Source organism: Schistocerca piceifrons, chromosome 8 (genome assembly GCF_021461385.2).
Source record: "Schistocerca piceifrons isolate TAMUIC-IGC-003096 chromosome 8, iqSchPice1.1, whole genome shotgun sequence".
NCBI classification, from domain to species: Eukaryota; Metazoa; Arthropoda; class Insecta; order Orthoptera; family Acrididae; genus Schistocerca; species Schistocerca piceifrons.
In genome coordinates, this window is record NC_060145.1 from 453482746 (window position 1) to 453506953 (window position 24208).

The window sequence follows — 24208 nt, forward strand, 5'->3', positions numbered from 1 at the left end:
AACTGTGCGTGCTATTGGACCCTTTCATTTGAACCCCCCCCCCCCTCCTCCTCTTGTGCTACAGTGTTGACGTGCTATGATGCCTCCCTAAGCAATTTAAATTACGTTAACGAACATATGATCCAAAATTTAACTAGGCTGTTTGCAAAAAGAGCGCAAGGAAAGTGCAAGAACGACTTTGGCAATAACAGAACCGTACGAATCAACAGATAATTTCTCAAATGTGTAGATAACACTGTGGCGAAGCAGTGAGATTTCCGAAATTTGTAAATGAAAGTTTAGCTTTTCGTATTGAAAAGGAAAAGTACTCTTGATTACCTTATTTCTCGCAGCCGATTGTCGTACTTCTCCTGTCATATCGGCCCCACCGCCGAGCGGCAGCGAGCGGCAGTCGAGCAAAGTCGGGCCAAGTCGACACACGATGAAGTGAAATCAATCCACTTAGCTGGAACGAGGCAGGAGACGAGGAGATACTACCTGTGCCGCGACACGTGGCAATTTCGAGGATCGAATGGTCTTGAACACATACTATTGCGCTACGCAAAAATGACAAATCCTCCTGCGGTCGCCAGGAATCGAACCCGGATTAACAGCTTGGGAAGAAACCATGCTGACCGTTACACCAGCACCGCATTGCGCTGCATTCTTCCTGTGTCGCGGTGCGTTGCCGCCCCTGCTGCCACCAGAGGCTCAAGCGACCCTGCTGCAGGCCCTCTGCCCTCCAGCACATCGGAACGCGGTGCCACGTTGCTTCAAGGGCGATGCACTGTAACTAGACGCAGCATTTACTTCCGCCGAGAAATCGACCATTTCATGCACGGCATGGTGGGAAAACAATTCTGAAATTAGAACTTCTTAGTGAGGCTGCGGTGGCGAGTATTCCTGTATGCCTCGGTGGCGCAGTGGGCTGCGCGTGTCATTATCTTAAGGGCGTACGTTCTATCCTCAACTCAGCCATCTCATTTTCTCTCCACGACGGTGAAAGGCACAGCATAGCTTTTGCGAGGTAAGGCCGTATTTGCCGTTTATTACCACCTAGGCTACTTTGCGTCAACGTGTGTTTGTTTCCAGTTATTACTAATTACAGTTTTGCTAGTTGCACTCGAGACTGAAAGCGATGTTTGCCTAGTATGACTTGCGCGCTTTGGGAGTGAGTAAGCGGGATCGTGGTGGCGGACAGAGTTCAGCGTTGGCGCCAGATTCGGCCCTAAAGTTGCGTGGAGGAGAAGTATTTCTGGACGCATACACACGTAGTGGATCGTTGAGGTATGTCCGGTATGGTTTAGTGGCTAGGATACCTGGCTTTCACCCAGGAGGCCCGGGTTCGATTCCCGGTACCTGAACGTGAATTTTCGGGGCTGAGATGAGAAAACTTCTCACGGCCGTTTTTCGTCTTCGTGGAGCTGCTGCTCTGGGTTCCAGGTATAAGGTGAGAGAAAGTCAAGAAAAAGAGATACATCCTCACGTTAATGGCGGGGCCGTTTTGAAGGGAGAGGAGACGGTTTTGCGGTTTTGGACTGCTGATGCGACAGTGTTGCATTGCCCGTTAGCTCAGTGGGCTATAGCGTCGTGCTAGTAACGCGTAGGTCATGGGTTCCATCCCTCCACGGGCCATTCCATTTTCTCCCCTAATAGGAAATGCTGTCTCCTGAGAGACTCTGCCAGGCAGATTCTAAATGATGTGCACATCCAGCTAGAAGTCTGAACGTTTCGCTAAGGGGTTGCCAACGGCCAGCTCACTTTCGATTAATGAAGTTAAGCAGACGTTTGCGTGGTTAGTGAGTGGATGGGTGATCGTCCGGGAACTGTGCGTGCTATTGGACCCTTTCATTTCAACCCCCCCCCCCCTCCTCCTCTTGTGCTACAGTGTTGACGTGCTATGATGCCTCCCTAAGCAATTTAAATTACGTTAACGAACATATGATCCAAAATTTAACTAGGCTGTTTGCAAAAAGAGCGCAAGGAAAGTGCAAGAACGACTTTGGCAATAACAGAACCGTACGAATCAACAGATAATTTCTCAAATGTGTAGATAACACTGTGGCGAAGCAGTGAGATTTCCGAAATTTGTAAATGAAAGTTTAGCTTTTCGTATTGAAAAGGAAAAGTACTCTTGATTACCTTATTTCTCGCAGCCGATTGTCGTACTTCTCCTGTCATATCGGCCCCACCGCCGAGCGGCAGCGAGCGGCAGTCGAGCAAAGTCGGGCCAAGTCGACACACGATGAAGTGAAATCAATCCACTTAGCTGGAACGAGGCAGGAGACGAGGAGATACTACCTGTGCCGCGACACGTGGCAATTTCGAGGATCGAATGGTCTTGAACACATACTATTGCGCTACGCAAAAATGACAAATCCTCCTGCGGTCGCCAGGAATCGAACCCGGATTAACAGCTTGGGAAGAAACCATGCTGACCGTTACACCACCACCGCATTGCGCTGCATTCTTCCTGTGTCGCGGTGCGTTGCCGCCCCTGCTGCCACCAGAGGCTCAAGCGACCCTGCTGCAGGCCCTCTGCCCTCCAGCACATCGGAACGCGGTGCCACGTTGCTTCAAGGGCGATGCACTGTAACTAGACGCAGCATTTACTTCCGCCGAGAAATCGACCATTTCATGCACGGCATGGTGGGAAAACAATTCTGAAATTAGAACTTCTTAGTGAGGCTGCGGTGGCGAGTATTCCTGTATGCCTCGGTGGCGCAGTGGGCTGCGCGTGTCATTATCTTAAGGGCGTACGTTCTATCCTCAACTCAGCCATCTCATTTTCTCTCCACGACGGTGAAAGGCACAGCATAGCTTTTGCGAGGTAAGGCCGTATTTGCCGTTTATTACCACCTAGGCTACTTTGCGTCAACGTGTGTTTGTTTCCAGTTATTACTAATTACAGTTTTGCTAGTTGCACTCGAGACTGAAAGCGATGTTTGCCTAGTATGACTTGCGCGCTTTGGGAGTGAGTAAGCGGGATCGTGGTGGCGGACAGAGTTCAGCGTTGGCGCCAGATTCGGCCCTAAAGTTGCGTGGAGGAGAAGTATTTCTGGACGCATACACACGTAGTGGATCGTTGAGGTATGTCCGGTATGGTTTAGTGGCTAGGATACCTGGCTTTCACCCAGGAGGCCCGGGTTCGATTCCCGGTACCTGAACGTGAATTTTCGGGGCTGAGATGAGAAAACTTCTCACGGCCGTTTTTCGTCTTCGTGGAGCTGCTGCTCTGGGTTCCAGGTATAAGGTGAGAGAAAGTCAAGAAAAAGAGATACATCCTCACGTTAATGGCGGGGCCGTTTTGAAGGGAGAGGAGACGGTTTTGCGGTTTTGGACTGCTGATGCGACAGTGTTGCATTGCCCGTTAGCTCAGTGGGCTATAGCGTCGTGCTAGTAACGCGTAGGTCATGGGTTCCATCCCTCCACGGGCCATTCCATTTTCTCCCCTAATAGGAAATGCTGTCTCCTGCGAGACTCTGCCAGGCAGATTCTAAATGATGTGCACATCCAGCTAGAAGTCTGAACGTTTCGCTAAGGGGTTGCCAACGGCCAGCTCACTTTCGATTAATGAAGTTAAGCAGACGTTTGCGTGGTTAGTGAGTGGATGGGTGATCGTCCGGGAACTGTGCGTGCTATTGGACCCTTTCATTTGAACCCCCCCCCCCCCTCCTCCTCTTGTGCTACAGTGTTGACGTGCTATGATGCCTCCCTAAGCAATTTAAATTACGTTAACGAACATATGATCCAAAATTTAACTAGGCTGTTTGCAAAAAGAGCGCAAGGAAAGTGCAAGAACGACTTTGGCAATAACAGAACCGTACGAATCAACAGATAATTTCTCAAATGTGTAGATAACACTGTGGCGAAGCAGTGAGATTTCCGAAATTTGTAAATGAAAGTTTAGCTTTTCGTATTGAAAAGGAAAAGTACTCTTGATTACCTTATTTCTCGCAGCCGATTGTCGTACTTCTCCTGTTATATCGGCCCCACCGCCGAGCGGCAGCGAGCGGCAGTCGAGCAAAGTCGGGCCAAGTCGACACACGATGAAGTGAAATCAATCCACTTAGCTGGAACGAGGCAGGAGACGAGGAGATACTACCTGTGCCGCGACACGTGGCAATTTCGAGGATCGAATGGTCTTGAACACATACTATTGCGCTACGCAAAAATGACAAATCCTCCTGCGGTCGCCAGGAATCGAACCCGGATTAACAGCTTGGGAAGAAACCATGCTGACCGTTACACCACCACCGCATTGCGCTGCATTCTTCCTGTGTCGCGGTGCGTTGCCGCCCCTGCTGCCACCAGAGGCTCAAGCGACCCTGCTGCAGGCCCTCTGCCCTCCAGCACATCGGAACGCGGTGCCACGTTGCTTCAAGGGCGATGCACTGTAACTAGACGCAGCATTTACTTCCGCCGAGAAATCGACCATTTCATGCACGGCATGGTGGGAAAACAATTCTGAAATTAGAACTTCTTAGTGAGGCTGCGGTGGCGAGTATTCCTGTATGCCTCGGTGGCGCAGTGGGCTGCGCGTGTCATTATCTTAAGGGCGTACGTTCTATCCTCAACTCAGCCATCTCATTTTCTCTCCACGACGGTGAAAGGCACAGCATAGCTTTTGAGAGGTAAGGCCGTATTTGCCGTTTATTACCACCTAGGCTACTTTGCGTCAACGTGTGTTTGTTTCCAGTTATTACTAATTACAGTTTTGCTAGTTGCACTCGAGACTGAAAGCGATGTTTGCCTAGTATGACTTGCGCGCTTTGGGAGTGAGTAAGCGGGATCGTGGTGGCGGACAGAGTTCAGCGTTGGCGCCAGATTCGGCCCTAAAGTTGCGTGGAGGAGAAGTATTTCTGGACGCATACACACGTAGTGGATCGTTGAGGTATGTCCGGTATGGTTTAGTGGCTAGGATACCTGGCTTTCACCCAGGAGGCCCGGGTTCGATTCCCGGTACCTGAACGTGAATTTTCGGGGCTGAGATGAGAAAACTTCTCACGGCCGTTTTTCGTCTTCGTGGAGCTGCTGCTCTGGGTTCCAGGTATAAGGTGAGAGAAAGTCAAGAAAAAGAGATACATCCTCACGTTAATGGCGGGGCCGTTTTGAAGGGAGAGGAGACGGTTTTGCGGTTTTGGACTGCTGATGCGACAGTGTTGCATTGCCCGTTAGCTCAGTGGGCTATAGCGTCGTGCTAGTAACGCGTAGGTCATGGGTTCCATCCCTCCACGGGCCATTCCATTTTCTCCCCTAATAGGAAATGCTGTCTCCTGCGAGACTCTGCCAGGCAGATTCTAAATGATGTGCACATCCAGCTAGAAGTCTGAACGTTTCGCTAAGGGGTTGCCAACGGCCAGCTCACTTTCGATTAATGAAGTTAAGCAGACGTTTGCGTGGTTAGTGAGTGGATGGGTGATCGTCCGGGAACTGTGCGTGCTATTGGACCCTTTCATTTGAACCCCCCCCCCCTCCTCCTCTTGTGCTACAGTGTTGACGTGCTATGATGCCTCCCTAAGCAATTTAAATTACGTTAACGAACATATGATCCAAAATTTAACTAGGCTGTTTGCAAAAAGAGCGCAAGGAAAGTGCAAGAACGACTTTGGCAATAACAGAACCGTACGAATCAACAGATAATTTCTCAAATGTGTAGATAACACTGTGGCGAAGCAGTGAGATTTCCGAAATTTGTAAATGAAAGTTTAGCTTTTCGTATTGAAAAGGAAAAGTACTCTTGATTACCTTATTTCTCGCAGCCGATTGTCGTACTTCTCCTGTTATATCGGCCCCACCGCCGAGCGGCAGCGAGCGGCAGTCGAGCAAAGTCGGGCCAAGTCGACACACGATGAAGTGAAATCAATCCACTTAGCTGGAACGAGGCAGGAGACGAGGAGATACTACCTGTGCCGCGACACGTGGCAATTTCGAGGATCGAATGGTCTTGAACACATACTATTGCGCTACGCAAAAATGACAAATCCTCCTGCGGTCGCCAGGAATCGAACCCGGATTAACAGCTTGGGAAGAAACCATGCTGACCGTTACACCACCACCGCATTGCGCTGCATTCTTCCTGTGTCGCGGTGCGTTGCCGCCCCTGCTGCCACCAGAGGCTCAAGCGACCCTGCTGCAGGCCCTCTGCCCTCCAGCACATCGGAACGCGGTGCCACGTTGCTTCAAGGGCGATGCACTGTAACTAGACGCAGCATTTACTTCCGCCGAGAAATCGACCATTTCATGCACGGCATGGTGGGAAAACAATTCTGAAATTAGAACTTCTTAGTGAGGCTGCGGTGGCGAGTATTCCTGTATGCCTCGGTGGCGCAGTGGGCTGCGCGTGTCATTATCTTAAGGGCGTACGTTCTATCCTCAACTCAGCCATCTCATTTTCTCTCCACGACGGTGAAAGGCACAGCATAGCTTTTGAGAGGTAAGGCCGTATTTGCCGTTTATTACCACCTAGGCTACTTTGCGTCAACGTGTGTTTGTTTCCAGTTATTACTAATTACAGTTTTGCTAGTTGCACTCGAGACTGAAAGCGATGTTTGCCTAGTATGACTTGCGCGCTTTGGGAGTGAGTAAGCGGGATCGTGGTGGCGGACAGAGTTCAGCGTTGGCGCCAGATTCGGCCCTAAAGTTGCGTGGAGGAGAAGTATTTCTGGACGCATACACACGTAGTGGATCGTTGAGGTATGTCCGGTATGGTTTAGTGGCTAGGATACCTGGCTTTCACCCAGGAGGCCCGGGTTCGATTCCCGGTACCTGAACGTGAATTTTCGGGGCTGAGATGAGAAAACTTCTCACGGCCGTTTTTCGTCTTCGTGGAGCTGCTGCTCTGGGTTCCAGGTATAAGGTGAGAGAAAGTCAAGAAAAAGAGATACATCCTCACGTTAATGGCGGGGCCGTTTTGAAGGGAGAGGAGACGGTTTTGCGGTTTTGGACTGCTGATGCGACAGTGTTGCATTGCCCGTTAGCTCAGTGGGCTATAGCGTCGTGCTAGTAACGCGTAGGTCATGGGTTCCATCCCTCCACGGGCCATTCCATTTTCTCCCCTAATAGGAAATGCTGTCTCCTGCGAGACTCTGCCAGGCAGATTCTAAATGATGTGCACATCCAGCTAGAAGTCTGAACGTTTCGCTAAGGGGTTGCCAACGGCCAGCTCACTTTCGATTAATGAAGTTAAGCAGACGTTTGCGTGGTTAGTGAGTGGATGGGTGATCGTCCGGGAACTGTGCGTGCTATTGGACCCTTTCATTTGAACCCCCCCCCCCCCTCCTCCTCTTGTGCTACAGTGTTGACGTGCTATGATGCCTCCCTAAGCAATTTAAATTACGTTAACGAACATATGATCCAAAATTTAACTAGGCTGTTTGCAAAAAGAGCGCAAGGAAAGTGCAAGAACGACTTTGGCAATAACAGAACCGTACGAATCAACAGATAATTTCTCAAATGTGTAGATAACACTGTGGCGAAGCAGTGAGATTTCCGAAATTTGTAAATGAAAGTTTAGCTTTTCGTATTGAAAAGGAAAAGTACTCTTGATTACCTTATTTCTCGCAGCCGATTGTCGTACTTCTCCTGTCATAACGGCCCCACCGCCGAGCGGCAGTCGAGCAAAGTCGGGCCAAGTCGACACACGATGAAGTGAAATCAATCCACTTAGCTGGAACGAGGCAGGAGACGAGGAGATACTACCTGTGCCGCGACACGTGGCAATTTCGAGGATCGAATGGTCTTGAACACATACTATTGCGCTACGCAAAAATGACAAATCCTCCTGCGGTCGCCAGGAATCGAACCCGGATTAACAGCTTGGGAAGAAACCATGCTGACCGTTACACCACCACCGCATTGCGCTGCATTCTTCCTGTGTCGCGGTGCGTTGCCGCCCCTGCTGCCACCAGAGGCTCAAGCGACCCTGCTGCAGGCCCTCTGCCCTCCAGCACATCGGAACGCGGTGCCACGTTGCTTCAAGGGCGATGCACTGTAACTAGACGCAGCATTGACTTCCGCCGAGAAATCGACCATTTCATGCACGGCATGGTGGGAAAACAATTCTGAAATTAGAACTTCTTAGTGAGGCTGCGGTGGCGAGTATTCCTGTATGCCTCGGTGGCGCAGTGGGCTGCGCGTGTCATTATCTTAAGGGCGTACGTTCTATCCTCAACTCAGCCATCTCATTTTCTCTCCACGACGGTGAAAGGCACAGCATAGCTTTTGCGAGGTAAGGCCGTATTTGCCGTTTATTACCACCTAGGCTACTTTGCGTCAACGTGTGTTTGTTTCCAGTTATTACTAATTACAGTTTTGCTAGTTGCACTCGAGACTGAAAGCGATGTTTGCCTAGTATGACTTGCGCGCTTTGGGAGTGAGTAAGCGGGATCGTGGTGGCGGACAGAGTTCAGCGTTGGCGCCAGATTCGGCCCTAAAGTTGCGTGGAGGAGAAGTATTTCTGGACGCATACACACGTAGTGGATCGTTGAGGTATGTCCGGTATGGTTTAGTGGCTAGGATACCTGGCTTTCACCCAGGAGGCCCGGGTTCGATTCCCGGTACCTGAACGTGAATTTTCGGGGCTGAGATGAGAAAACTTCTCACGACCGTTTTTCGTCTTCGTGGAGCTGCTGCTCTGGGTTCCAGGTATAAGGTGAGAGAAAGTCAAGAAAAAGAGATACATCCTCACGTTAATGGCGGGGCCGTTTTGAAGGGAGAGGAGACGGTTTTGCGGTTTTGGACTGCTGATGCGACAGTGTTGCATTGCCCGTTAGCTCAGTGGGCTATAGCGTCGTGCTAGTAACGCGTAGGTCATGGGTTCCATCCCTCCACGGGCCATTCCATTTTCTCCCCTAATAGGAAATGCTGTCTCCTGCGAGACTCTGCCAGGCAGATTCTAAATGATGTGCACATCCAGCTAGAAGTCTGAACGTTTCGCTAAGGGGTTGCCAACGGCCAGCTCACTTTCGATTAATGAAGTTAAGCAGACGTTTGCGTGGTTAGTGAGTGGATGGGTGATCGTCCGGGAACTGTGCGTGCTATTGGACCCTTTCATTTGAACCCCCCCCCCCCTCCTCCTCTTGTGCTACAGTGTTGACGTGCTATGATGCCTCCCTAAGCAATTTAAATTACGTTAACGGACATATGATCCAAAATTTAACTAGGCTGTTTGCAAAAAGAGCGCAAGGAAAGTGCAAGAACGACTTTGGCAATAACAGAACCGTACGAATCAACAGATAATTTCTCAAATGTGTAGATAACACTGTGGCGAAGCAGTGAGATTTCCGAAATTTGTAAATGAAAGTTTAGCTTTTCGTATTGAAAAGGAAAAGTACTCTTGATTACCTTATTTCTCGCAGCCGATTGTCGTACTTCTCCTGTCATATCGGCCCCACCGCCGAGCGGCAGCGAGCGGCAGTCGAGCAAAGTCGGGCCAAGTCGACACACGATGAAGTGAAATCAATCCACTTAGCTGGAACGAGGCAGGAGACGAGGAGATACTACCTGTGCCGCGACACGTGGCAATTTCGAGGATCGAATGGTCTTGAACACATACTATTGCGCTACGCAAAAATGACAAATCCTCCTGCGGTCGCCAGGAATCGAACCCGGATTAACAGCTTGGGAAGAAACCATGCTGACCGTTACACCACCACCGCATTGCGCTGCATTCTTCCTGTGTCGCGGTACGTTGCCGCCCCTGCTGCCACCAGAGGCTCAAGCGACCCTGCTGCAGGCCCTCTGCCCTCCAGCACATCGGAACGCGGTGCCACGTTGCTTCAAGGGCGATGCACTGTAACTAGACGCAGCATTGACTTCCGCCGAGAAATCGACCATTTCATGCACGGCATGGTGGGAAAACAATTCTGAAATTAGAACTTCTTAGTGAGGCTGCGGTGGCGAGTATTCCTGTATGCCTCGGTGGCGCAGTGGGCTGCGCGTGTCATTATCTTAAGGGCGTACGTTCTATCCTCAACTCAGCCATCTCATTTTCTCTCCACGACGGTGAAAGGCACAGCATAGCTTTTGCGAGGTAAGGCCGTATTTGCCGTTTATTACCACCTAGGCTACTTTGCGTCAACGTGTGTTTGTTTCCAGTTATTACTAATTACAGTTTTGCTAGTTGCACTCGAGACTGAAAGCGATGTTTGCCTAGTATGACTTGCGCGCTTTGGGAGTGAGTAAGCGGGATCGTGGTGGCGGACAGAGTTCAGCGTTGGCGCCAGATTCGGCCCTAAAGTTGCGTGGAGGAGAAGTATTTCTGGACGCATACACACGTAGTGGATCGTTGAGGTATGTCCGGTATGGTTTAGTGGCTAGGATACCTGGCTTTCACCCAGGAGGCCCGGGTTCGATTCCCGGTACCTGAACGTGAATTTTCGGGGCTGAGATGAGAAAACTTCTCACGACCGTTTTTCGTCTTCGTGGAGCTGCTGCTCTGGGTTCCAGGTATAAGGTGAGAGAAAGTCAAGAAAAAGAGATACATCCTCACGTTAATGGCGGGGCCGTTTTGAAGGGAGAGGAGACGGTTTTGCGGTTTTGGACTGCTGATGCGACAGTGTTGCATTGCCCGTTAGCTCAGTGGGCTATAGCGTCGTGCTAGTAACGCGTAGGTCATGGGTTCCATCCCTCCACGGGCCATTCCATTTTCTCCCCTAATAGGAAATGCTGTCTCCTGCGAGACTCTGCCAGGCAGATTCTAAATGATGTGCACATCCAGCTAGAAGTCTGAACGTTTCGCTAAGGGGTTGCCAACGGCCAGCTCACTTTCGATTAATGAAGTTAAGCAGACGTTTGCGTGGTTAGTGAGTGGATGGGTGATCGTCCGGGAACTGTGCGTGCTATTGGACCCTTTCATTTGAACCCCCCCCCCCTCCTCCTCTTGTGCTACAGTGTTGACGTGCTATGATGCCTCCCTAAGCAATTTAAATTACGTTAACGGACATATGATCCAAAATTTAACTAGGCTGTTTGCAAAAAGAGCGCAAGGAAAGTGCAAGAACGACTTTGGCAATAACAGAACCGTACGAATCAACAGATAATTTCTCAAATGTGTAGATAACACTGTGGCGAAGCAGTGAGATTTCCGAAATTTGTAAATGAAAGTTTAGCTTTTCGTATTGAAAAGGAAAAGTACTCTTGATTACCTTATTTCTCGCAGCCGATTGTCGTACTTCTCCTGTCATATCGGCCCCACCGCCGAGCGGCAGCGAGCGGCAGTCGAGCAAAGTCGGGCCAAGTCGACACACGATGAAGTGAAATCAATCCACTTAGCTGGAACGAGGCAGGAGACGAGGAGATACTACCTGTGCCGCGACACGTGGCAATTTCGAGGATCGAATGGTCTTGAACACATACTATTGCGCTACGCAAAAATGACAAATCCTCCTGCGGTCGCCAGGAATCGAACCCGAATTAACAGCTTGGGAAGAAACCATGCTGACCGTTACACCACCACCGCATTGCGCTGCATTCTTCCTGTGTCGCGGTGCGTTGCCGCCCCTGCTGCCACCAGAGGCTCAAGCGACCCTGCTGCAGGCCCTCTGCCCTCCAGCACATCGGAACGCGGTGCCACGTTGCTTCAAGGGCGATGCACTGTAACTAGACGCAGCATTGACTTCCGCCGAGAAATCGACCATTTCATGCACGGCATGGTGGGAAAACAATTCTGAAATTAGAACTTCTTAGTGAGGCTGCGGTGGCGAGTATTCCTGTATGCCTCGGTGGCGCAGTGGGCTGCGCGTGTCATTATCTTAAGGGCGTACGTTCTATCCTCAACTCAGCCATCTCATTTTCTCTCCACGACGGTGAAAGGCACAGCATAGCTTTTGCGAGGTAAGGCCGTATTTGCCGTTTATTACCACCTAGGCTACTTTGCGTCAACGTGTGTTTGTTTCCAGTTATTACTAATTACAGTTTTGCTAGTTGCACTCGAGACTGAAAGCGATGTTTGCCTAGTATGACTTGCGCGCTTTGGGAGTGAGTAAGCGGGATCGTGGTGGCGGACAGAGTTCAGCGTTGGCGCCAGATTCGGCCCTAAAGTTGCGTGGAGGAGAAGTATTTCTGGACGCATACACACGTAGTGGATCGTTGAGGTATGTCCGGTATGGTTTAGTGGCTAGGATACCTGGCTTTCACCCAGGAGGCCCGGGTTCGATTCCCGGTACCTGAACGTGAATTTTCGGGGCTGAGATGAGAAAACTTCTCACGGCCATTTTTCGTCTTCGTGGAGCTGCTGCTCTGGGTTCCAGGTATAAGGTGAGAGAAAGTCAAGAAAAAGAGATACATCCTCACGTTAATGGCGGGGCCGTTTTGAAGGGAGAGGAGACGGTTTTGCGGTTTTGGACTGCTTATGCGACAGTGTTGCATTGCCCGTTAGCTCAGTGGGCTATAGCGTCGTGCTAGTAACGCGTAGGTCATGGGTTCCATCCCTCCACGGGCCATTCCATTTTCTCCCCTAATAGGAAATGCTGTCTCCTGCGAGACTCTGCCAGGCAGATTCTAAATGATGTGCACATCCAGCTAGAAGTCTGAACGTTTCGCTAAGGGGTTGCCAACGGCCAGCTCACTTTCGATTAATGAAGTTAAGCAGACGTTTGCGTGGTTAGTGAGTGGATGGGTGATCGTCCGGGAACTGTGCGTGCTATTGGACCCTTTCATTTCAACCCCCCCCCCCCTCCTCCTCTTGTGCTACAGTGTTGACGTGCTATGATGCCTCCCTAAGCAATTTAAATTACGTTAACGAACATATGATCCAAAATTTAACTAGGCTGTTTGCAAAAAGAGCGCAAGGAAAGTGCAAGAACGACTTTGGCAATAACAGAACCGTACGAATCAACAGATAATTTCTCAAATGTGTAGATAACACTGTGGCGAAGCAGTGAGATTTCCGAAATTTGTAAATGAAAGTTTAGCTTTTCGTATTGAAAAGGAAAAGTACTCTTGATTACCTTATTTCTCGCAGCCGATTGTCGTACTTCTCCTGTCATATCGGCCCCACCGCCGAGCGGCAGCGAGCGGCAGTCGAGCAAAGTCGGGCCAAGTCGACACACGATGAAGTGAAATCAATCCACTTAGCTGGAACGAGGCAGGAGACGAGGAGATACTACCTGTGCCGCGACACGTGGCAATTTCGAGGATCGAATGGTCTTGAACACATACTATTGCGCTACGCAAAAATGACAAATCCTCCTGCGGTCGCCAGGAATCGAACCCGGATTAACAGCTTGGGAAGAAACCATGCTGACCGTTACACCACCACCGCATTGCGCTGCATTCTTCCTGTGTCGCGGTGCGTTGCCGCCCCTGCTGCCACCAGAGGCTCAAGCGACCCTGCTGCAGGCCCTCTGCCCTCCAGCACATCGGAACGCGGTGCCACGTTGCTTCAAGGGCGATGCACTGTAACTTGACGCAGCATTGACTTCCGCCGAGAAATCGACCATTTCATGCACGGCATGGTGGGAAAACAATTCTGAAATTAGAACTTCTTAGTGAGGCTGCGGTGGCGAGTATTCCTGTATGCCTCGGTGGCGCAGTGGGCTGCGCGTGTCATTATCTTAAGGGCGTACGTTCTATCCTCAACTCAGCCATCTCATTTTCTCTCCACGACGGTGAAAGGCACAGCATAGCTTTTGCGAGGTAAGGCCGTATTTGCCGTTTATTACCACCTAGGCTACTTTGCGTCAACGTGTGTTTGTTTCCAGTTATTACTAATTACAGTTTTGCTAGTTGCACTCGAGACTGAAAGCGATGTTTGCCTAGTATGACTTGCGCGCTTTGGGAGTGAGTAAGCGGGATCGTGGTGGCGGACAGAGTTCAGCGTTGGCGCCAGATTCGGCCCTAAAGTTGCGTGGAGGAGAAGTATTTCTGGACGCATACACACGTAGTGGATCGTTGAGGTATGTCCGGTATGGTTTAGTGGCTAGGATACCTGGCTTTCACCCAGGAGGCCCGGGTTCGATTCCCGGTACCTGAACGTGAATTTTCGGGGCTGAGATGAGAAAACTTCTCACGGCCGTTTTTCGTCTTCGTGGAGCTGCTGCTCTGGGTTCCAGGTATAAGGTGAGAGAAAGTCAAGAAAAAGAGATACATCCTCACGTTAATGGCGGGGCCGTTTTGAAGGGAGAGGAGACGGTTTTGCGGTTTTGGACTGCTGATGCGACAGTGTTGCATTGCCCGTTAGCTCAGTGGGCTATAGCGTCGTGCTAGTAACGCGTAGGTCATGGGTTCCATCCCTCCACGGGCCATTCCATTTTCTCCCCTAATAGGAAATGCTGTCTCCTGCGAGACTCTGCCAGGCAGATTCTAAATGATGTGCACATCCAGCTAGAAGTCTGAACGTTTCGCTAAGGGGTTGCCAACGGCCAGCTCACTTTCGATTAATGAAGTTAAGCAGACGTTTGCGTGGTTAGTGAGTGGATGGGTGATCGTCCGGGAACTGTGCGTGCTATTGGACCCTTTCATTTCAACCCCCCCCCCTCCTCCTCTTGTGCTACAGTGTTGACGTGCTATGATGCCTCCCTAAGCAATTTAAATTACGTTAACGAACATATGATCCAAAATTTAACTAGGCTGTTTGCAAAAAGAGCGCAAGGAAAGTGCAAGAACGACTTTGGCAATAACAGAACCGTACGAATCAACAGATAATTTCTCAAATGTGTAGATAACACTGTGGCGAAGCAGTGAGATTTCCGAAATTTGTAAATGAAAGTTTAGCTTTTCGTATTGAAAAGGAAAAGTACTCTTGATTACCTTATTTCTCGCAGCCGATTGTCGTACTTCTCCTGTCATATCGGCCCCACCGCCGAGCGGCAGCGAGCGGCAGTCGAGCAAAGTCGGGCCAAGTCGACACACGATGAAGTGAAATCAATCCACTTAGCTGGAACGAGGCAGGAGACGAGGAGATACTACCTGTGCCGCGACACGTGGCAATTTCGAGAATCGAATGGTCTTGAACACATACTATTGCGCTACGCAAAAATGACAAATCCTCCTGCGGTCGCCAGGAATCGAACCCGGATTAACTGCTTGGGAAGAAACCATGCTGACCGTTACACCACCACCGCATTGCGCTGCATTCTTCCTGTGTCGCGGTGCGTTGCCGCCCCTGCTGCCACCAGAGGCTCAAGCGACCCTGCTGCAGGCCCTCTGCCCTCCAGCACATCGGAACGCGGTGCCACGTTGCTTCCAGGGCGATGCACTGTAACTAGACGCAGCATTGACTTCCGCCGAGAAATCGACCATTTCATGCACGGCATGGTGGGAAAACAATTCTGAAATTAGAACTTCTTAGTGAGGCTGCGGTGGCGAGTATTCCTGTATGCCTCGGTGGCGCAGTGGGCTGCGCGTGTCATTATCTTAAGGGCGTACGTTCTATCCTCAACTCAGCCATCTCATTTTCTCTCCACGACGGTGAAAGGCACAGCATAGCTTTTGCGAGGTAAGGCCGTATTTGCCGTTTATTACCACCTAGGCTACTTTGCGTCAACGTGTGTTTGTTTCCAGTTATTACTAATTACAGTTTTGCTAGTTGCACTCGAGACTGAAAGCGATGTTTGCCTAGTATGACTTGCGCGCTTTGGGAGTGAGTAAGCGGGATCGTGGTGGCGGACAGAGTTCAGCGTTGGCGCCAGATTCGGCCCTAAAGTTGCGTGGAGGAGAAGTATTTCTGGACGCATACACACGTAGTGGATCGTTGAGGTATGTCCGGTATGGTTTAGTGGCTAGGATACCTGGCTTTCACCCAGGAGGCCCGGGTTCGATTCCCGGTACCTGAACGTGAATTTTCGGGGCTGAGATGAGAAAACTTCTCACGGCCGTTTTTCGTCTTCGTGGAGCTGCTGCTCTGGGTTCCAGGTATAAGGTGAGAGAAAGTCAAGAAAAAGAGATACATCCTCACGTTAATGGCGGGGCCGTTTTGAAGGGAGAGGAGACGGTTTTGCGGTTTTGGACTGCTGATGCGACAGTGTTGCATTGCCCGTTAGCTCAGTGGGCTATAGCGTCGTGCTAGTAACGCGTAGGTCATGGGTTCCATCCCTCCACGGGCCATTCCATTTTCTCCCCTAATAGGAAATGCTGTCTCCTGCGAGACTCTGCCAGGCAGATTCTAAATGATGTGCACATCCAGCTAGAAGTCTGAACGTTTCGCTAAGGGGTTGCCAACGGCCAGCTCACTTTCGATTAATGAAGTTAAGCAGACGTTTGCGTGGTTAGTGAGTGGATGGGTGATCGTCCGGGAACTGTGCGTGCTATTGGACCCTTTCATTTCAACCCCCCCCCCCTCCTCCTCTTGTGCTACAGTGTTGACGTGCTATGATACCTCCCTAAGCAATTTAAATTACGTTAACGAACATATGATCCAAAATTTAACTAGGCTGTTTGCAAAAAGAGCGCAAGGAAAGTGCAAGAACGACTTTGGCAATAACAGAACCGTACGAATCAACAGATAATTTCTCAAATGTGTAGATAACACTGTGGCGAAGCAGTGAGATTTCCGAAATTTGTAAATGAAAGTTTAGCTTTTCGTATTGAAAAGGAAAAGTACTCTTGATTACCTTATTTCTCGCAGCCGATTGTCGTACTTCTCCTGTCATATCGGCCCCACCGCCGAGCGGCAGCGAGCGGCAGTCGAGCAAAGTCGGGCCAAGTCGACACACGATGAAGTGAAATCAATCCACTTAGCTGGAACGAGGCAGGAGACGAGGAGATACTACCTGTGCCGCGACACGTGGCAATTTCGAGGATCGAATGGTCTTGAACACATACTATTGCGCTACGCAAAAATGACAAATCCTCCTGCGGTCGCCAGGAATCGAACCCGGATTAACAGCTTGGGAAGAAACCATGCTGACCGTTACACCACCACCGCATTGCGCTGCATTCTTCCTGTGTCGCGGTGCGTTGCCGCCCCTGCTGCCACCAGAGGCTCAAGCGACCCTGCTGCAGGCCCTCTGCCCTCCAGCACATCGGAACGCGGTGCCACGTTGCTTCAAGGGCGATGCACTGTAACTAGACGCAGCATTGACTTCCGCCGAGAAATCGACCATTTCATGCACGGCATGGTGGGAAAACAATTCTGAAATTAGAACTTCTTAGTGAGGCTGCGGTGGCGAGTATTCCTGTATGCCTCGGTGGCGCAGTGGGCTGCGCGTGTCATTATCTTAAGGGCGTACGTTCTATCCTCAACTCAGCCATCTCATTTTCTCTCCACGACGGTGAAAGGCACAGCATAGCTTTTGCGAGGTAAGGCCGTATTTGCCGTTTATTACCACCTAGGCTACTTTGCGTCAACGTGTGTTTGTTTCCAGTTATTACTAATTACAGTTTTGCTAGTTGCACTCGAGACTGAAAGCGATGTTTGCCTAGTATGACTTGCGCGCTTTGGGAGTGAGTAAGCGGGATCGTGGTGGCGGACAGAGTTCAGCGTTGGCGCCAGATTCGGCCCTAAAGTTGCGTGGAGGAGAAGTATTTCTGGACGCATACACACGTAGTGGATCGTTGAGGTATGTCCGGTATGGTTTAGTGGCTAGGATACCTGGCTTTCACCCAGGAGGCCCGGGTTCGATTCCCGGTACCTGAACGTGAATTTTCGGGGCTGAGATGAGAAAACTTCTCACGGCCGTTTTTCGTCTTCGTGGAGCTGCTGCTCTGGGTTCCAGGTATAAGGTGAGAGAAAGTCAAGAAAAAGAGATACATCCTCACGTTAATGGCGGGGCCGTTTTGAAGGGAGAGGAGACGGTTTTGCGGTTTTGGACTGCTGATGCGACAGTGTTGCATTGCCCGTTAGCTCAGTGGGCTATAGCGTCGTGCTAGTAACGCGTAGGTCATGGGTTCCATCCCTCCACGGGCCATTCCATTTTCTCCCCTAATAGGAAATGCTGTCTCCTGCGAGACTCTGCCAGGCAGATTCTAAATGATGTGCACATCCAGCTAGAAGTCTGAACGTTTCGCTAAGGGGTTGCCAACGGCCAGCTCACTTTCGATTAATGAAGTTAAGCAGACGTTTGCGTGGTTAGTGAGTGGATGGGTGATCGTCCGGGAACTGTGCGTGCTATTGGACCCTTTCATTTCAACCCCCCCCCCCTCCTCCTCTTGTGCTACAGTGTTGACGTGCTATGATGCCTCCCTAAGCAATTTAAATTACGTTAACGAACATATGATCCAAAATTTAACTAGGCTGTTTGCAAAAAGAGCGCAAGGAAAGTGCAAGAACGACTTTGGCAATAACAGAACCGTACGAATCAACAGATAATTTCTCAAATGTGTAGATAACACTGTGGCGAAGCAGTGAGATTTCCGAAATTTGTAAATGAAAGTTTAGCTTTTCGTATTGAAAAGGAAAAGTACTCTTGATTACCTTATTTCTCGCAGCCGATTGTCGTACTTCTCCTGTCATATCGGCCCCACCGCCGAGCGGCAGCGAGCGGCAGTCGAGCAAAGTCGGGCCAAGTCGACACACGATGAAGTGAAATCAATCCACTTAGCTGGAACGAGGCAGGAGACGAGGAGATACTACCTGTGCCGCGACACGTGGCAATTTCGAGGATCGAATGGTCTTGAACACATACTATTGCGCTACGCAAAAATGACAAATCCTCCTGCGGTCGCCAGGAATCGAACCCGGATTAACTGCTTGGGAAGAAACCATGCTGACCGTTACACCACCACCGCATTGCGCTGCATTCTTCCTGTGTCGCGGTGCGTTGCCGCCCCTGCTGCCACCAGAGGCTCAAGCGACCCTGCTGCAGGCCCTCTGCCCTCCAGCACATCGGAACGCGGTGCCACGTTGCTTCCAGGGCGATGCACTGTAACTAGACGCAGCATTGACTTCCGCCGAGAAATCGACCATTTCATGCACGGCATGGTGGGAAAACAATTCTGAAATTAGAACTTCTTAGTGAGGCTGCGGTGGCGAGTATTCCTGTATGCCTCGGTGGCGCAGTGGGCTGCGCGTGTCATTATCTTAAGGGCGTACGTTCTATCCTCAACTCAGCCATCTCATTTTCTCTCCACGACGGTGAAAGGCACAGCATAGCTTTTGCGAGGTAAGGCCGTATTTGCCGTTTATTACCACCTAGGCTACTTTGCGTCAACGTGTGTTTGTTTCCAGTTATTACTAATTACAGTTTTGCTAGTTGCACTCGAGACTGAAAGCGATGTTTGCCTAGTATGACTTGCGCGCTTTGGGAGTGAGTAAGCGGGATCGTGGTGGCGGACAGAGTTCAGCGTTGGCGCCAGATTCGGCCCTAAAGTTGCGTGGAGGAGAAGTATTTCTGGACGCATACACACGTAGTGGATCGTTGAGGTATGTCCGGTATGGTTTAGTGGCTAGGATACCTGGCTTTCACCCAGGAGGCCCGGGTTCGATTCCCGGTACCTGAACGTGAATTTTCGGGGCTGAGATGAGAAAACTTCTCACGGCCGTTTTTCGTCTTCGTGGAGCTGCTGCTCTGGGTTCCAGGTATAAGGTGAGAGAAAGTCAAGAAAAAGAGATACATCCTCACGTTAATGGCGGGGCCGTTTTGAAGGGAGAGGAGACGGTTTTGCGGTTTTGGACTGCTGATGCGACAGTGTTGCATTGCCCGTTAGCTCAGTGGGCTATAGCGTCGTGCTAGTAACGCGTAGGTCATGGGTTCCATCCCTCCACGGGCCATTCCATTTTCTCCCCTAATAGGAAATGCTGTCTCCTGCGAGACTCTGCCAGGCAGATTCTAAATGATGTGCACATCCAGCTAGAAGTCTGAACGTTTCGCTAAGGGGTTGCCAACGGCCAGCTCACTTTCGATTAATGAAGTTAAGCAGACGTTTGCGTGGTTAGTGAGTGGATGGGTGATCGTCCGGGAACTGTGCGTGCTATTGGACCCTTTCATTTCAACCCCCCCCCCCTCCTCCTCTTGTGCTACAGTGTTGACGTGCTATGATGCCTCCCTAAGCAATTTAAATTACGTTAACGAACATATGATCCAAAATTTAACTAGGCTGTTTGCAAAAAGAGCGCAAGGAAAGTGCAAGAACGACTTTGGCAATAACAGAACCGTACGAATCAACAGATAATTTCTCAAATGTGTAGATAACACTGTGGCGAAGCAGTGAGATTTCCGAAATTTGTAAATGAAAGTTTAGCTTTTCGTATTGAAAAGGAAAAGTACTCTTGATTACCTTATTTCTCGCAGCCGATTGTCGTACTTCTCCTGTCATATCGGCCCCACCGCCGAGCGGCAGCGAGCGGCAGTCGAGCAAAGTCGGGCCAAGTCGACACACGATGAAGTGAAATCAATCCACTTAGCTGGAACGAGGCAGGAGACGAGGAGATACTACCTGTGCCGCGACACGTGGCAATTTCGAGGATCGAATGGTCTTGAACACATACTATTGCGCTACGCAAAAATGACAAATCCTCCTGCGGTCGCCAGGAATCGAACCCGGATTAACTGCTTGGGAAGAAACCATGCTGACCGTTACACCACCACCGCATTGCGCTGCATTCTTCCTGTGTCGCGGTGCGTTGCCGCCCCTGCTGCCACCAGAGGCTCAAGCGACCCTGCTGCAGGCCCTCTGCCCTCCAGCACATCGGAACGCGGTGCCACGTTGCTTCCAGGGCGATGCACTGTAACTAGACGCAGCATTGACTTCCGCCGAGAAATCGACCATTTCATGCACGGCATGGTGGGAAAACAATTCTGAAATTAGAACTTCTTAGTGAGGCTGCGGTGGCGAGTATTCCTGTATGCCTCGGTGGCGCAGTGGGCTGCGCGTGTCATTATCTTAAGGGCGTACGTTCTATCCTCAACTCAGCCATCTCATTTTCTCTCCACGACGGTGAAAGGCACAGCATAGCTTTTGCGAGGTAAGGCCGTATTTGCCGTTTATTACCACCTAGGCTACTTTGCGTCAACGTGTGTTTGTTTCCAGTTATTACTAATTACAGTTTTGCTAGTTGCACTCGAGACTGAAAGCGATGTTTGCCTAGTATGACTTGCGCGCTTTGGGAGTGAGTAAGCGGGATCGTGGTGGCGGACAGAGTTCAGCGTTGGCGCCAGATTCGGCCCTAAAGTTGCGTGGAGGAGAAGTATTTCTGGACGCATACACACGTAGTGGATCGTTGAGGTATGTCCGGTATGGTTTAGTGGCTAGGATACCTGGCTTTCACCCAGGAGGCCCGGGTTCGATTCCCGGTACCTGAACGTGAATTTTCGGGGCTGAGATGAGAAAACTTCTCACGGCCGTTTTTCGTCTTCGTGGAGCTGCTGCTCTGGGTTCCAGGTATAAGGTGAGAGAAAGTCAAGAAAAAGAGATACATCCTCACGTTAATGGCGGGGCCGTTTTGAAGGGAGAGGAGACGGTTTTGCGGTTTTGGACTGCTGATGCGACAGTGTTGCATTGCCCGTTAGCTCAGTGGGCTATAGCGTCGTGCTAGTAACGCGTAGGTCATGGGTTCCATCCCTCCACGGGCCATTCCATTTTCTCCCCTAATAGGAAATGCTGTCTCCTGCGAGACTCTGCCAGGCAGATTCTAAATGATGTGCACATCCAGCTAGAAGTCTGAACGTTTCGCTAAGGGGTTGCCAACGGCCAGCTCACTTTCGATTAATGAAGTTAAGCAGACGTTTGCGTGGTTAGTGAGTGGATGGGTGATCGTCCGGGAACTGTGCGTGCTATTGGACCCTTTCATTTCAACCCCCCCCCCCTCCTCCTCTTGTGCTACAGTGTTGACGTGCTATGATGCCTCCCTAAGCAATTTAAATTACGTTAACGAACATATGATCCAAAATTTAACTAGGCTGTTTGCAAAAAGAGCGCAAGGAAAGTGCAAGAACGACTTTGGCAATAACAGAACCGTACGAATCAACAGATAATTTCTCAAATGTGTAGATAACACTGTGGCGAAGCAGTGAGATTTCCGAAATTTGTAAATGAAAGTTTAGCTTTTCGTATTGAAAAGGAAAAGTACTCTTGATTACCTTATTTCTCGCAGCCGATTGTCGTACTTCTCCTGTCATATCGGCCCCACCGCCGAGCGGCAGCGAGCGGCAGTCGAGCAAAGTCGGGCCAAGTCGACACACGATGAAGTGAAATCAATCCACTTAGCTGGAACGAGGCAGGAGACGAGGAGATACTACCTGTGCCGCGACACGTGGCAATTTCGAGGATCGAATGGTCTTGAACACATACTATTGCGCTACGCAAAAATGACAAATCCTCCTGCGGTCGCCAGGAATCGAACCCGGATTAACTGCTTGGGAAGAAACCATGCTGACCGTTACACCACCACCGCATTGCGCTGCATTCTTCCTGTGTCGCGGTGCGTTGCCGCCCCTGCTGCCACCAGAGGCTCAAGCGACCCTGCTGCAGGCCCTCTGCCCTCCAGCACATCGGAACGCGGTGCCACGTTGCTTCCAGGGCGATGCACTGTAACTAGACGCAGCATTGACTTCCGCCGAGAAATCGACCATTTCATGCACGGCATGGTGGGAAAACAATTCTGAAATTAGAACTTCTTAGTGAGGCTGCGGTGGCGAGTATTCCTGTATGCCTCGGTGGCGCAGTGGGCTGCGCGTGTCATTATCTTAAGGGCGTACGTTCTATCCTCAACTCAGCCATCTCATTTTCTCTCCACGACGGTGAAAGGCACAGCATAGCTTTTGCGAGGTAAGGCCGTATTTGCCGTTTATTACCACCTAGGCTACTTTGCGTCAACGTGTGTTTGTTTCCAGTTATTACTAATTACAGTTTTGCTAGTTGCACTCGAGACTGAAAGCGATGTTTGCCTAGTATGACTTGCGCGCTTTGGGAGTGAGTAAGCGGGATCGTGGTGGCGGACAGAGTTCAGCGTTGGCGCCAGATTCGGCCCTAAAGTTGCGTGGAGGAGAAGTATTTCTGGACGCATACACACGTAGTGGATCGTTGAGGTATGTCCGGTATGGTTTAGTGGCTAGGATACCTGGCTTTCACCCAGGAGGCCCGGGTTCGATTCCCGGTACCTGAACGTGAATTTTCGGGGCTGAGATGAGAAAACTTCTCACGGCCGTTTTTCGTCTTCGTGGAGCTGCTGCTCTGGGTTCCAGGTATAAGGTGAGAGAAAGTCAAGAAAAAGAGATACATCCTCACGTTAATGGCGGGGCCGTTTTGAAGGGAGAGGAGACGGTTTTGCGGTTTTGGACTGCTGATGCGACAGTGTTGCATTGCCCGTTAGCTCAGTGGGCTATAGCGTCGTGCTAGTAACGCGTAGGTCATGGGTTCCATCCCTCCACGGGCCATTCCATTTTCTCCCCTAATAGGAAATGCTGTCTCCTGCGAGACTCTGCCAGGCAGATTCTAAATGATGTGCACATCCAGCTAGAAGTCTGAACGTTTCGCTAAGGGGTTGCCAACGGCCAGCTCACTTTCGATTAATGAAGTTAAGCAGACGTTTGCGTGGTTAGTGAGTGGATGGGTGATCGTCCGGGAACTGTGCGTGCTATTGGACCCTTTCATTTCAACCCCCCCCCCTCCTCCTCTTGTGCTACAGTGTTGACGTGCTATGATGCCTCCCTAAGCAATTTAAATTACGTTAACGAACATATGATCCAAAATTTAACTAGGCTGTTTGCAAAAAGAGCGCAAGGAAAGTGCAAGAACGACTTTGGCAATAACAGAACCGTACGAATCAACAGATAATTTCTCAAATGTGTAGATAACACTGTGGCGAAGCAGTGAGATTTCCGAAATTTGTAAATGAAAGTTTAGCTTTTCGTATTGAAAAGGAAAAGTACTCTTGATTACCTTATTTCTCGCAGCCGATTGTCGTACTTCTCCTGTCATATCGGCCCCACCGCCGAGCGGCAGCGAGCGGCAGTCGAGCAAAGTCGGGCCAAGTCGACACACGATGAAGTGAAATCAATCCACTTAGCTGGAACGAGGCAGGAGACGAGGAGATACTACCTGTGCCGCGACACGTGGCAATTTCGAGGATCGAATGGTCTTGAACACATACTATTGCGCTACGCAAAAATGACAAATCCTCCTGCGGTCGCCAGGAATCGAACCCGGATTAACTGCTTGGGAAGAAACCATGCTGACCGTTACACCACCACCGCATTGCGCTGCATTCTTCCTGTGTCGCGGTGCGTTGCCGCCCCTGCTGCCACCAGAGGCTCAAGCGACCCTGCTGCAGGCCCTCTGCCCTCCAGCACATCGGAACGCGGTGCCACGTTGCTTCCAGGGCGATGCACTGTAACTAGACGCAGCATTG

The 24208-nt window shown here is 50.4% G+C and overlaps 13 non-coding genes across 13 annotated transcripts; all 13 read left to right on the top strand.

Moving 5' to 3' along the window:
• Positions 1–1271: 1271 nt before the first annotated feature.
• On the top strand, positions 1272–1343 carry Trnae-uuc. The gene has a single exon. It is a non-coding gene; the product is annotated as a tRNA-Glu (tRNA).
• Positions 1344–3074: 1731 nt separating this feature from the next.
• On the top strand, positions 3075–3146 carry Trnae-uuc. Its single transcript has one exon. It is a non-coding gene; the product is annotated as a tRNA-Glu (tRNA).
• Positions 3147–4878: 1732 nt separating this feature from the next.
• Trnae-uuc lies at positions 4879–4950 on the top strand. The gene has a single exon. It is a non-coding gene; the product is annotated as a tRNA-Glu (tRNA).
• Positions 4951–6680: 1730 nt separating this feature from the next.
• Positions 6681–6752, top strand: Trnae-uuc. The gene has a single exon. It is a non-coding gene; the product is annotated as a tRNA-Glu (tRNA).
• A 1722-nt stretch (positions 6753–8474) lies between these two features.
• Trnae-uuc lies at positions 8475–8546 on the top strand. Its single transcript has one exon. It is a non-coding gene; the product is annotated as a tRNA-Glu (tRNA).
• Positions 8547–10277: 1731 nt separating this feature from the next.
• On the top strand, positions 10278–10349 carry Trnae-uuc. The gene has a single exon. It is a non-coding gene; the product is annotated as a tRNA-Glu (tRNA).
• Positions 10350–12079: 1730 nt separating this feature from the next.
• On the top strand, positions 12080–12151 carry Trnae-uuc. Its single transcript has one exon. It is a non-coding gene; the product is annotated as a tRNA-Glu (tRNA).
• Positions 12152–13882: 1731 nt separating this feature from the next.
• Positions 13883–13954, top strand: Trnae-uuc. The gene has a single exon. It is a non-coding gene; the product is annotated as a tRNA-Glu (tRNA).
• Positions 13955–15683: 1729 nt separating this feature from the next.
• On the top strand, positions 15684–15755 carry Trnae-uuc. Its single transcript has one exon. It is a non-coding gene; the product is annotated as a tRNA-Glu (tRNA).
• A 1730-nt stretch (positions 15756–17485) lies between these two features.
• Positions 17486–17557, top strand: Trnae-uuc. Its single transcript has one exon. It is a non-coding gene; the product is annotated as a tRNA-Glu (tRNA).
• A 1730-nt stretch (positions 17558–19287) lies between these two features.
• On the top strand, positions 19288–19359 carry Trnae-uuc. The gene has a single exon. It is a non-coding gene; the product is annotated as a tRNA-Glu (tRNA).
• Positions 19360–21089: 1730 nt separating this feature from the next.
• Trnae-uuc lies at positions 21090–21161 on the top strand. The gene has a single exon. It is a non-coding gene; the product is annotated as a tRNA-Glu (tRNA).
• A 1730-nt stretch (positions 21162–22891) lies between these two features.
• On the top strand, positions 22892–22963 carry Trnae-uuc. Its single transcript has one exon. It is a non-coding gene; the product is annotated as a tRNA-Glu (tRNA).
• The last annotated feature ends 1245 nt before the right edge of the window (positions 22964–24208 follow it).